General features: G+C 40.6%; 1 protein-coding gene across 1 annotated transcript in view; it reads left to right on the top strand.

The window, feature by feature from the left end:
- NDUFAF2 (NADH:ubiquinone oxidoreductase complex assembly factor 2) overlaps positions 1-12,203 on the top strand; it is a 110,661-nt gene that overhangs the window by 1,081 nt on the left and 97,377 nt on the right. The gene's annotated exons all lie outside the window — the stretch shown is intronic.

Below are 12,203 nucleotides of genomic sequence, written 5' to 3'. Positions count from 1 at the left end.
CCATAGATGTTGGAACTGGAGTTAATGATGCCTGGATTTGAAGCTGTGTCTTCTGTAAGATCAGCAAGTGCTCCTAACCTCTGAGCCATCTCTTGCACCCACTTAGCCCATTTCTAAAACATACTACCTTGAACTTTTTTGTCCACTGAGCAGACCACTGCCTCTGCTTCCCGTACCCAGACAGCCACTGATCTGATTTTTGATACTATGAATTGGCCTGCATTTTCTACAAGTTTTATCAGTGAAAATAGATATGCCTTTAGATTTCTTTCTGGGTCCTTGTTTTAGGATAATTGCTTTGGAATTCATCTTTGTGTGCATCAAAGTTTTAACCTTGTTGCTAATGTTCTACTGTGTGGAATGTAGTATAGATTATATAGTTTTCTAACCTGTTCAGAGAGCTTCGAATTATTGCCAGTTTTAAGGCTGTCCCAAATAAATGATTAATGTCCATGTAGATAAGGCTGACAGATGCAATGCTTTCATTTCTCTTTTTAAAATGCTTAAAATGAGAAGGCCTGAACCAACCTGCAGATGCACATTTTACTTTCTGAGAAACAGAATGGCCCTGGTGGTCCACATGCCTTTAGTTCCGGCACTCAGAGGTAGAGGCTAGGGGATCTCTGAATCCGAGGCCAGCCTGGTCTACAGAGCAAGTTCCAGGATAGGTAGGACTACACAGAGAAACCCTGTCTCAAAGGAAAGAAACAAAACAACAGCCACAACAAATACAAACCTCTAAAGGAAGGGAGGGAGGGAGGGAGGGAGGGAGGAAGAGAAAAACAGCTCAGTGATCCATTTTACATCCCCACCAGCAGTGCTAAACGGTTCAACTGTTTCACATCCGAACCAGCACTTCGATTTGGCTAGCTAACAGATGTTCAGTTCTTTGCTGCTCACTTTATTACTAATAAATCAAGTTTATTTCTAATTGTTTTCAAGGACTGAGAAATGTCTCATTGTGTTTCAGCACTTGCTCAGCAAACAGGAAGTACTGAGTTTGAATCACCAGCACTCATGTACCCTACACCCTAGCTTTCTGGGAACCGACTGGCAGCTCAGAGGGGTCAGCCAGCCTAGTCAGTAGGCAAGTTTCCAACCCAGAGATGGTTCCTCAGGGTAATAAGGCAAAGCGTATAGAGGAAAGCCCCTGCCGTCCAGCTGTGGCCTCCACACATGAGTGCACAGGATGTGTGCTGGCACACAGGTGTGTGTGTGATGCACAGAACACTCAGCACAGAGGTTCTTTTCAAATTCAAATGCTATACAACTGGCATACATTACATACCTTTACGTGTCAGGATTCATCTAACTTCATCACAGTCAGGATACAGGACAAGGTTACTGCCCTCTGTATCTTCCACATGCTGACACTTGGTGGCTTTTCCTCTCAGTTCGCAATCTTGGTACCTGCTTATTACATCAACTGAAGTTTTCTCTTCTTGAGAATAATATCCAGAGAGTTTATAGCTTTTTTTAAAATGGCACCTTCCTTTCGGCATAATGCCTTTAACATCCAATGAAATACTGATATTTTCTTTCCTTTTTCTAATTGGATATTTTATGTATTTACATTTCAACTGTTATTCCCTTTCCTGGTTCCTCCCTCTCCCATCCCACTTTCCCCTGCTTCTTTGAGGATGCTCCCCCTTCCACCCACCTCCTCCCACCTCACTGTCCTGGCATTCCCCTACACTGGGGTATCGAGCCCTCACAGGACCAAGAGCTTCTCCTCCCATTGATGGAAGACAATGCCATCCTCTGCTACATATGTGGCTGGAGCCATGGTCCTTCCATGCGTACTCTTTTGTTGGTGGCTTAGTCCCTGAGAGCCCTGTGGGGTCTTGTTGGTTGATATTGTTGTTCTTTGGATGGGGTTGCAAACCCCTTCACCTCCTTCAGTCCTTCCTTTAGTTTCTCCATTGGGGACCCTGTTCTCATATCAATGGTTGGCTGCAAGGATCCTCATCTGTATCACTAAGGCTCTGGCAGAACCTATCAGGAGACATCCTGATTAGGTTCTTGTCAGCAAACACTTCTTGGCATCAACAACAGTAGCTGGGTTTAGTGGCTGCATATGGGATGAAACCCCAGGCGGGGCCGTCTATGGATGACCTTTCCTTCAGTTTCTGCTCCACACTTTGTCTCGGTGTTTTCTCCTGTGAGTGTTTTGTTTCCCCTTCTAAGAAGGACTGAAGCATCCGCACCTTGGTATTCCTTCTTCTTGAGCTTTATGTGGTCTATGAATTGTATCTTGGGTATTCCGAGCTTTTGGGCTAATAGCCACATACTTATCAGTGAGTGCATTCCATGTGTGTTCTTTTGTGACTGGGTTACCTCACTCAGAATATTTTCTAATTCCATCCATTTGCCTAAGACTAAGAATTTTATGAAGTGATTGTTTTTAATAGCTGAGTAGTACTCCATTATGTAAATATACCAGATTTTCTGTATCCATTCCTCTGTTGAAGGACATCTGGGTTCTTTCCAGCTCCTGGCTATTATAAATAAGGCTGCTTTGAATGTAATGGAGCATGTGTCTTTGTTATATGTTGGAGCATCTTTTGGGTATATGACCAGGAGTAGGATAGCTGGGTACTCAGGTAGCACTATGTCCAATTTTCTGAGGAAACACAAGATTGATTTCCAGAATGGTTGTACCAGCTTGCAATCCCACCTACAGTGGAGGAGTGTTTCGCTTTCTTCACATCCTCATCAGCATCTGCTGTCATCTGTATTTTTGATCTTAGCCATTCTGACTGGTGTGGGATAGAATCTCAGGGTTGTTTTGATTTTCATTTCCCTGATGACTAGTGATGTTGAACATTTCTTAAGGTGCTTCGAGGCCATTCGATATTTTTTACTTGAGAAGTCTTTGTTTACCTCTGTGCCTCATTTTTAATAAGGATATTTGGTTCTCTGGACTCTAATTTCTTGAGTTCTTTGTATATGTTAGATATTAGCCCTTTATTGAATGTAGGATTGGTAAAGATCTTTTCCCAATCTGTTGTTTGCTGTTTTGTGCTATTGACAGTGTCCTTTGCCTTACAGAAGCTTTGCAATTTTATGAGGTCCCATTTGTCAATTCTAGAACTTAAAGCATAAGTCATTGGTGTTCTGTTCAGGAAAGTTTCCCCTGTGCCCATGTATTTGAGGCTCTTTCCTACTTTCTCTTCTATTAGTTTCAGTGTATCTGGTTTTATGTGGAGGTCCTTGATCCACTTGGACTTGAGATTAAGGAGATAAGAATGGATTGATTTGCATTCTTCTGCATGCTGACTGCCAGTTGAATCAACACCATTTGTTGAAAATGATGTTTTTAGATCCTTTGTCAAAGATCAGATGACCATAGGTGTGTGGATTCATTTCTGGGTCTTCAGTTCTATTCCATTGATCTACCTGCCTGTCTTTCTATCAATATCATAAAGATTTAATCACTATTCTCTATAATACAGCTCAAGGTTAGTGATTATGATTCCTCCAAAAGTTCTTTTATTGTTGAGTACAGATTTTGCTATCTTGAGTTTTTTGTTCTTTCAAATGAATTTGCAAGTTTCTCTTTCCAAATCTATGAAGAATTGAGTTGGAATTTTGATGGGGATTGCATTGAATCTGTAGATCGCTTTTGGCAAGGTAGCAACTTTTACTATCCTACCAATCCATGAGCATGGGAAATCTTTCCATCTTCTGAAGTCTTCTTCAATTTCCTTCTTCAGAATTTTGAAGTTCTTGTCATACAGATCCTTCACTTGCTTAGTTAGGGTCACACCAAGGTATTAATATAGTTTGATTATTTCCTGCCATCTACTCCTCTTGGGTATAATTGCTTCTTTTTGTTCTAGAGCTTTCAAGTGTGGTGTTAAACTGTTAGTGTATGCTCTCTCCAGTTTCTTTTTGGAGGCACTCAGAGTTATGAGTTTTCCTCTTAGCACTGCTTTCATTGTGTCCCATAAGTTTGGGTGTATTGTCCCTTCATTTTCATTAAATTCTAAAAGTCTTTGATTTCTTTCTTTATTTCTTCCTTGACCAAGTTATTGGATAGAGGGTTGTTCAGCTTCCATGTGTATGTGTGCTTTCTGTTGCTTTTGTTGTTATTGAAGACCAGTCTTAATCCATGGTGATCTGATAGGATGCATGAGATTATTTCCATCTTCTTGTATCTGTTGAGGTCTCTTTTGTGATTATATGGTCAACTATGGGGAAGGTACCATCAGGTGCTGAGAAGAAGGTATGTTTTAGGATGAAATGTTCTATAGATATCTGTTAAATCCATTTGGTTTATAACTTCTTTCTTTCACTGTGTCTGTTTAGTTCCTGTTTCCATGAGCTATCCACTGATGAAAGTTGAGTGTTGAAGTCTCTCACTATTATTGTGTGAGATGCAATGTATGCTTTGAGCTTTAGTAAAGTTTCTTTTATGAATGTGGGTGCCCTTGCATTTGGACCATAGATGTTCAGAATTGTAGGTTCATCTTGGTAGATTTTTCCTTTGATGAATCTGAAGTATCCTTCCTTATCTGTTTTTCATAACTTTTTGTTGAAAGTCAATTTTGTTTTATAATAGAGTGGCTAGTTGAACTTGTTTCTTGGGTCTATTGCTTGGCAATTTTTTTCCAGCTTTTTACTCTGAGGTAGTATTTGTCTTTGTCACTGAGGTGTGTTTCTTGTATGCAGCAAAATGTTGGGTCCTCTTTATGTATCTAGTCTGTTAGTCTATGTCTTTTTATTGGGGAATTGAGTCCGTTGATATTAAGAGATATTAAGGAATAGTGATTGTTGTTTCCTGTTATTTTTGTTGTTGGAAGTGGAATTATGTTTTTGTGGGTATCTTTTCGGTTTGTTGAAAGATTAATTTCTTGTTTTTTCTAGGGTGTAGCTTCCTTCCTTGTGTTGGAGTTTTCCAACTATTATCTTTTATAGGATTAGATTTGTGGAAAGATACTTAGTTTCTCCATCTACATTAATTGAGAGTTTTGCTGGGTACAATAGCCTGGGCTGGCATTTGTGGTTTTTTAGGGTCTGTGTGACATCTGTCCAGAGTCTTCTGGCTTTTAGAGTCTCCAGTGAGAATTCTGGTGTAATTCTGATAGTTCTGCCTTTATATGTTACTTGTCCTTTTTTCCCTTACTACATTTAATATTCTTTCTTTGTTTTGTACATTTGGTGTTTTGGTTATTATGTGATAGAAGGAGTTTTTTCCCCCCTGGTCCAATCGGTTTGGCGTTCTGTAGGCGTGTATATTCATGGGCATCTTTTTCTTTAGGTTAGGGAAGTTTGCTTCTATAATTTTGTTGCAGATATTTACTGTTCCTTTAAGATCTTTGCTTTCTTCTATACCTATTATCCTTAGGTTTGGTCTTCTCATTGTGTCCTGGATTTCCTGGATGTTTTGGGTTAAGAGCTTTTTGCATTTTGCATTTTCTCTGACTGTTGTGTCAATGTTTTCTATGGTATCTTCTGCCCCTGAGATTCTCTCTTCTGTCTCTTGTTTTCTGTTGGTGATGTGTGCATCTATGACTTCTGTTCTCTTTCCTAGGTTTTCTATCTTCAAGGTTCTCTCCCTTTGTGATTTCTTTATTGTTTTTATTTTCCTTTTCAGATTCTGGATGGTTTTGTTCAATTCCTTCATCTGTTTGGCTGTGTTTTCCCTTAATTCTTTAAGGGAATATTTTGTGTTTGCTCTTTAATGGCTTCTACTTCTTTACCTGTGTTATCCTGTATTTATATAAGGGAATTATTTATGTTCTTCTTAAAGTCCTCTATCATAATCATGCTTTTCTGGTCTGTTGAGTAAACTGGGTTCTGATGATGCTAAGTAGCCTTGGATTCTGTTGCTTAGGTTCTTCCCCTTGCCTCTTGCCATCTCATTATCTCCGGTTTTAGTTGGTCTTGCTGTCTCTAACTGGAGTTTGTCTCTCCTGTGGGCCTGTGAGCTTAGGAATGAGAGTACTCCTGGAGACAAGCTCAGAGGTATTTGGGTATGGAGGGCTGTGGGACAGACAGCCTTAGCTCCAGGGCACAAATGGAGACCAGAAGATTCCTGTCTGACTGTTCTGTGGTTCCTGTCAGTAGTTTGTTTCTTACTATTGATGACTAATATTCTATGTCAGGGATTCACCATAGTTTGTATGTTTACCCCCTGGGGGACATTTTGGTGCAGATGAATAAAGCTGCCACAAACATTCACATATGGGTTTTGCATGAACATTAGTTTTCATTTCCCCAGCGGTATGACTGGTTCTTAGCCTCTTCCTATTCTTTAATTTCCATATGAACTCAGTAGCTCCAACTTGCTCCAGAAAATGTGAATAAAATACTTACCTGGCATCAAAGACAATTTTGGAGTTCAAGAGAAATAAAAAAATTGGAAGGTGTTGCTTTAAGAGAGTGAGATTTAAGTCCCCAATCAATTCAGGTTAAATTTGTGTTCCTTTTACTTGGTTCTGTGATTTCTTTTTTCACTTGTAGATTTCAGCACAGGGAGGGTGCTTATGTTTTGTTATATCTGCTTAGAGGTGTCTTGTGTTTGATATTATGAAAGACACTTATGTGTTGTTTTGTTCTGTTGTTTTCTTCTTTGAAACAGCCTCATTACGTAGCTTGGCTGACGTGGACTCTGTGCAAAGCAGGTTGGCTTGGAACTCAGAAAAGACCCACCTGCCTTTGCCTCACCAGCTTTAGCATTTTTATTTACTCCTGTGTGTGTGTGTGTGTGTGTGTGTGTGTGTGTGTGTGTGTGTGTAATCTAGAGATCAATGTCATTTGTCCCCTTTAGTTACTGTCTGCCTTATATTTTGAGGCAGGGTCTCTTGATGAACCCTGAGTTCACTCAGACTGATTGGCTGACCAGCATGATCCTGGCCGTTCCTGGGGATCTTCCTGTCTCCATCTTCTCAGCACTAGATTACAAGCACATACTTCAGGAGCTGGCATTTTACATGGGTGCTGGGGATTTGAACTCATGTCTTCACACATGTATAGCAAGCACTTTACCCATGGAATCATGCCTGTAACCACAGGTGTCAGAGACAGCTTTGGGAGAGAAGACAGTTCTCTCCTGTTCTGTGGGTTCTGGGATTCAGGGTCAGGGCACCAGACTTGGAAGCAAGCACCTTTGTTTTTGGAACCAGCTGACCGGCCCATGACTTTGTGTCAGGCTTACAGGAAAGCTATTTGGAAGTTGGCAATATCGTCTGTCTTACTCCTACACTCTGCCATGGCTTACGTGAGAGTTCTCACCACTTGGCCCTCCACATAAGCTCTAGCGGTTACAGTCTTAGTAGTTTACTTTTCTCAAGAGCCAGAGTTGTAATTGTGCAGTATATAACCTCTTACATTGGCTTTCATTTAATAACGTGCATTTACATGGTTTCCTTTGTGTGCACGGGACATAGTGGCTTCTTATCTCTCTTCATTCTGTTAATTATATGTTGAAGTATGTTCATTGACTTTTTTAAATCAGCAGAGTTTATTTTTATGTATTGATGCTTTAGTAGTTATTTACCCCTTACCCTGGCCACCATGCATATGTGCGTGCGTGCGTGCGTGTGTATTCATGTGTGTACACGTGAGCTACAAGTATGTGCGTGCCCACTGAGGCCAGAAGAGAGAAAAGTTACCCTGGAGCCAGAGTTACAGGAGGCTGCTACACGGTGGCTGTTGCAGGTCCCTGATCCAAGTGAGCTCTCAGACCTACTGGTGAGACTTTGATCTGTTTCCTAGCACAGCTCTAAGCCTCCTTTATGTAAACTGAATAGGGCTGGGGGAGATAAAAGGGAGATAGGAGTCACTGGTTCTAGTCATTTACATTTTACACATCCATATAGTAGCAAAGGAAGGTTTTACCTCAGCCAGTTCATGTGTATTATTTAGAGAATAGAAATGGTCATAGGGAATATGGAAAAGGAAAGCAACCACAAACAAAAGTCTAGTTTCTGGTGTTTTAGTTAATATTAGGTGGTTCTAGACGCCTCAAGGTTTGAGACTTGTGAAAATATTTCAGCTCTTCCAGCAGGGGGCAGCATTGTTCCAAAAATCAAGATCGATGGTGCCTTTACTACTTTTTACTTTAAAGTGATTTGAAATAGACCACACACAACCTGGAGGAATCAGAGCATTTATTTACCCAAACAGCAGCAGCAGCAACAACAAAAACACAAAATGAAAATAGAAGAAAAACTGGAGAACACAAGACAGACAGAACGACAGACAATATGGCAGTAGTCAGCGCCTTACTGTCAGTAGTTTTCCTACAAGGTTTTGTTGTTGTTGTTGTTGTTGTTTTGTTTTGTTTTTGTTTTACTGATTCCTGAATTCCCTCAATCGTGTATGATGTCCACGCACTTAAATACTAACTGTATTGTGTCATAGAAGGAAAGGCCCACTGTTTGCCCTGTAGTCACTGACAGCACTTGAGTGTCCTTGTCTGTCACACTTGGAACGAAGCATGAGGATGAATGAGCTGATAGTCCCTTCAGTGGCTTTAAATGAGTGTAAGCAACTGTAATCCTGCTCCTGATTTTCCAACTGGGGAGAGTGGGACCTTTGTGCTGAAATGGAAACTAATTATGGGCAGTTGGCAAACTGAGTTATGTCTGTTGTTAAATAGGGTCAAATATCTCCAGGAGTTAGGTTGCTAGTTGTCTTTGTCTTTGAGGGTTTTGTATTTGCTTAGGACAGTAAGGTCAATATCGGTACTAACGATCATAGTATTTATAGTAAATACTTGATGCTAGACTCGCTTCTTAGCATTTATCAGGAGACACTGCATTGTGAAGAAATTAAAAGAAAATAATAGTGTTGCTTCATCAGGACCACTCAGTCACAGCCCAATCATGTCATGTTTGCACAATCAGATAGATAACGGTTTCCTCATCTAACTTTCAAAGAGCTTTGCAGTTCGGAAAGCCCTTCCCACTGCTGTCCCAGGCTAAGTGTAAGTTGTTTTACAAGTGAGGACTGGTGTTGAGAGATAGTCAGAACTATGTGGCAGGCTTCACTATTCAATGGTTAGAATAATTCTTCTGTTGTAAACTTTACTCTAAATCCTTTTTTTGCAAGATGGTGTGGGGAATATATACAGTTAAAAATAGATTGCAGTAAGACATTTTTAACTAGCTTGAGTAACTTCAATCAGACTGACTCTAATCTTGCATTCCAGCGGCTAATACTCCATCTTGTGGTCCCAAAGAGAAACTGCACTCCCCACCTAAGAAGCTGGCTAAGGAGTTTTTTCTCTTTAGCTGAATATGCCACATAAAATGATTTATATTGCCTCATTTATTAGGACATAACTCACATATATTAGTTGCATCTGCGTCTCTCTAGGGCTTTGCTCTGGAAACCATTTCCCCCCTTTTAATGTGTCTTGTCTTCCCTTAAAGTTCTTTAAGGTCCAGAAGTCATTTTTATAGAGCACTGCCTATGAGTAAATAAAACCCTTAAATATATGAATTTTAGCTGGTCAGGAATGTGCACAACATTCAGTAACTCTTAAGGAGTGTGTGCGTGAGTGTGTGTGGGTGGCAGGTCTTATGCTGGCAGTGTGAGGAGGGAGACGTTTGATGAAAAGAGGGGTGTGAGATCCTCGGGAAGATTGACTGATCACAGCTGTACAGCAACTACTGACATTAAGAATGAATTCAGTACTTGCCTCCCAATAGCTTTATTGAAGTGTCTTTTGCTATGGCTGTTCCGTGTGATGTCTTCACCTCACATCTTTTTATAAATGATATCTTTGAGATTCTATTTTATAATTTAATGTGAATCTTTTACATTTTATTTAGTCTCTGAAAATTTTATATTTGAATATTTTACTTACATCTTTTGCTCCACCACTTTCTCAAATTCGTGACTTCATGTTCTTTCAATTATCATAACATACATCTATATGTATATATAGATGTGTTGTAAGTGTGTGTGATTGTGTGTGTGTGCATGTGTGTGTGTGTGTAGCCTGAGTCTATTTAATGTTGCTCAGATGTATATGTATTTAGGGCTGGCTATTTGGAATTGTATCAAAAATTTGTTTTTTGAGAATTGCATACATTTATATAATGCAGTATGATATGCACTCCTCTCTCTCCACCCATCCTCTCCCTAGGATTCCGAAGTTCTCTTCTTAATTAGCATATGAAGTAATGATGATTGTGGCATTTTTGTACATTGTTTTTGCTGGTGTTTCTCCAGCATTCCCCTCTTGATCCCTTGTGTCCCTCTCCCCTTGCTGTCCCCCCCCCAGTACCCACCCTGTTCCCACCCACTGGCTTTCCCCCTCAGCACCCATCCTGTTCCCACCCACTGGCTGTCCCCCTCAGCACCCACCCTGTTCCCACCCACTGGCTGTCCCCCCCAGTACCCACCCTGTTCCCACCCACTGGCTGTCCCCCCCAGCGCCCACCCTCTGCTTTCCTGATGTGGGTGTTCTACAGCTCTCTTTCCCACCTCTTAAGCCTGCTTTCCTTTCCCGTGGTGCTCCCTCTAGTTGTATGTTCTGTGCCCACACTTACGCACATGAAAGCTAAAATCTAGAATCCCCTTGTGAGAGAAAACACACAATGTTTGTCTTCTGAGTCTAGGTTTCTGTACTTAACACAGTGATCTTAGTTCTACCCATTTTCCTGCAGATTTCATGGCTTCGTGGAACTGCTTTACAGTTGAGAAAAATTCCATTGAACAGGCAAAGTGCGTTATCTTCAAGTCATTCCTTGGTGACTATCTAGGCTGGTTCATTTCCCACCTGTTGTGAATATGCAGCAATGAGCAGAGATGTGCAAGTGTCTCTCTGGCACGATTACAGCCTTTGGGGACGTGCCCAGAAGTTTCACCCCATTGTGTGTTGAATAGTACCGTGGTTTTAAAGATTTCTTCATTGTGTGTCTATGAAGGGTTTGCCTGCACCCCATCTGTGCATGCCCGAGGCTGCCTGCCTCAAGAGGGTGCCTGCCTCCCGAGGACTGGAGTGAAGCACAGTTGCAGGCTGCCCTGTGGGTGCTGAGAATTGAACACTGGTCCTCCGGAAGAAGAGCTGGTGCTCTTAACTCCTGAGCCATCTGTCCAGTACAGTTTTGTGTGGTGTGTGTGTGTGTATGTGTGTGTGTATGTGTGTGTGTGTGTATGTGTGTGTATGTGTGTGTATGTGTGTATGTGTGTGGTGTGTGTGTTTGTGTATGTGTGTATATATATATGTGTGTGTTTATGTGCGTGTGTTTGTGTGTGTATATGTGTGTATATATGTGTGTGTATGTATGTGGTGTGTGTGTATGTGTGTGTGTTTGTGTGTGTGTATATGTGTATGTATGTGTGTGGTGTGTGTGTGTTTGTGTGTGTATGTGTGTGTATGTGTGTGTGTATATGTATGTATGTGTGTGTGTGTTAACATAGATCTGTTGATACAGTTCTGATAACAATATATCCTTAAGTCATATCTGTCTCTTACTGAAAGTAAGAAGTGGCGATTTTTCTTTTTTTCTTTTGCAAAATTTGAGGGAATTACCATTTCTTCTAAATATTTGTAATAATCTTTACTGTATTCGTTATTGTTTGAATTATTTTTTATATTCCTATCTTGCTGGACTATCTTGGCCATATTAATTAGAAATCAGCCGTTTTCTTGTGATTCTATAATGCTTTTGTAGACTTCATGAAGCTATTTCCTGCAAGATTTGCACTTTCGTTTTACATTCATCTTTTAATATTTTTAAATACTAGAAAATTGGGGAGATAGACTTATGAATATCCTTGAGGAATGGGTTGGAATTGTAATATTAAATAAATGTGCAGAGAACTGATCTTATAGGTAATGTATTTTTATTTGGGACAAACTGTTAACGATACACACTCAATGAGGAGTTCCTGAATATAAATACAGCTACAGGTTGCCTCCCCCTCTGTGCCAAGATTGTTTTAGAATATTGTCAGCCTATGTATTTCCTGATGTCCTCATTGAGTTAGAAGTGGTTACTGTGTAGCTGGATTTTTATTCTTTTGAATAACTGCTGGATAGTAATAGGTAGGTGTTCAGTAACACTGTTCTTTTATTTCACTGGTATTCTGTGTGGCACACATGGCTTCGGGAATTTGAGGCACAGCAGTTAGAGTGTGCACAACGGTCTATGCTCTCGGTGTAGTGAAGGGAGTCATGATAAACTGCACACACAGATGTAGTAGTGACGCAGCTGTGACCATGCAGGGAGTGTGAAGAG

The sequence above is a fragment of the Micromys minutus genome (assembly GCF_963924665.1).
Source record: "Micromys minutus genome assembly, chromosome: 20".
Taxonomy (NCBI): domain Eukaryota; kingdom Metazoa; phylum Chordata; class Mammalia; order Rodentia; family Muridae; genus Micromys; species Micromys minutus.
This window is presented reverse-complemented; position numbering and strand designations above follow the sequence as displayed.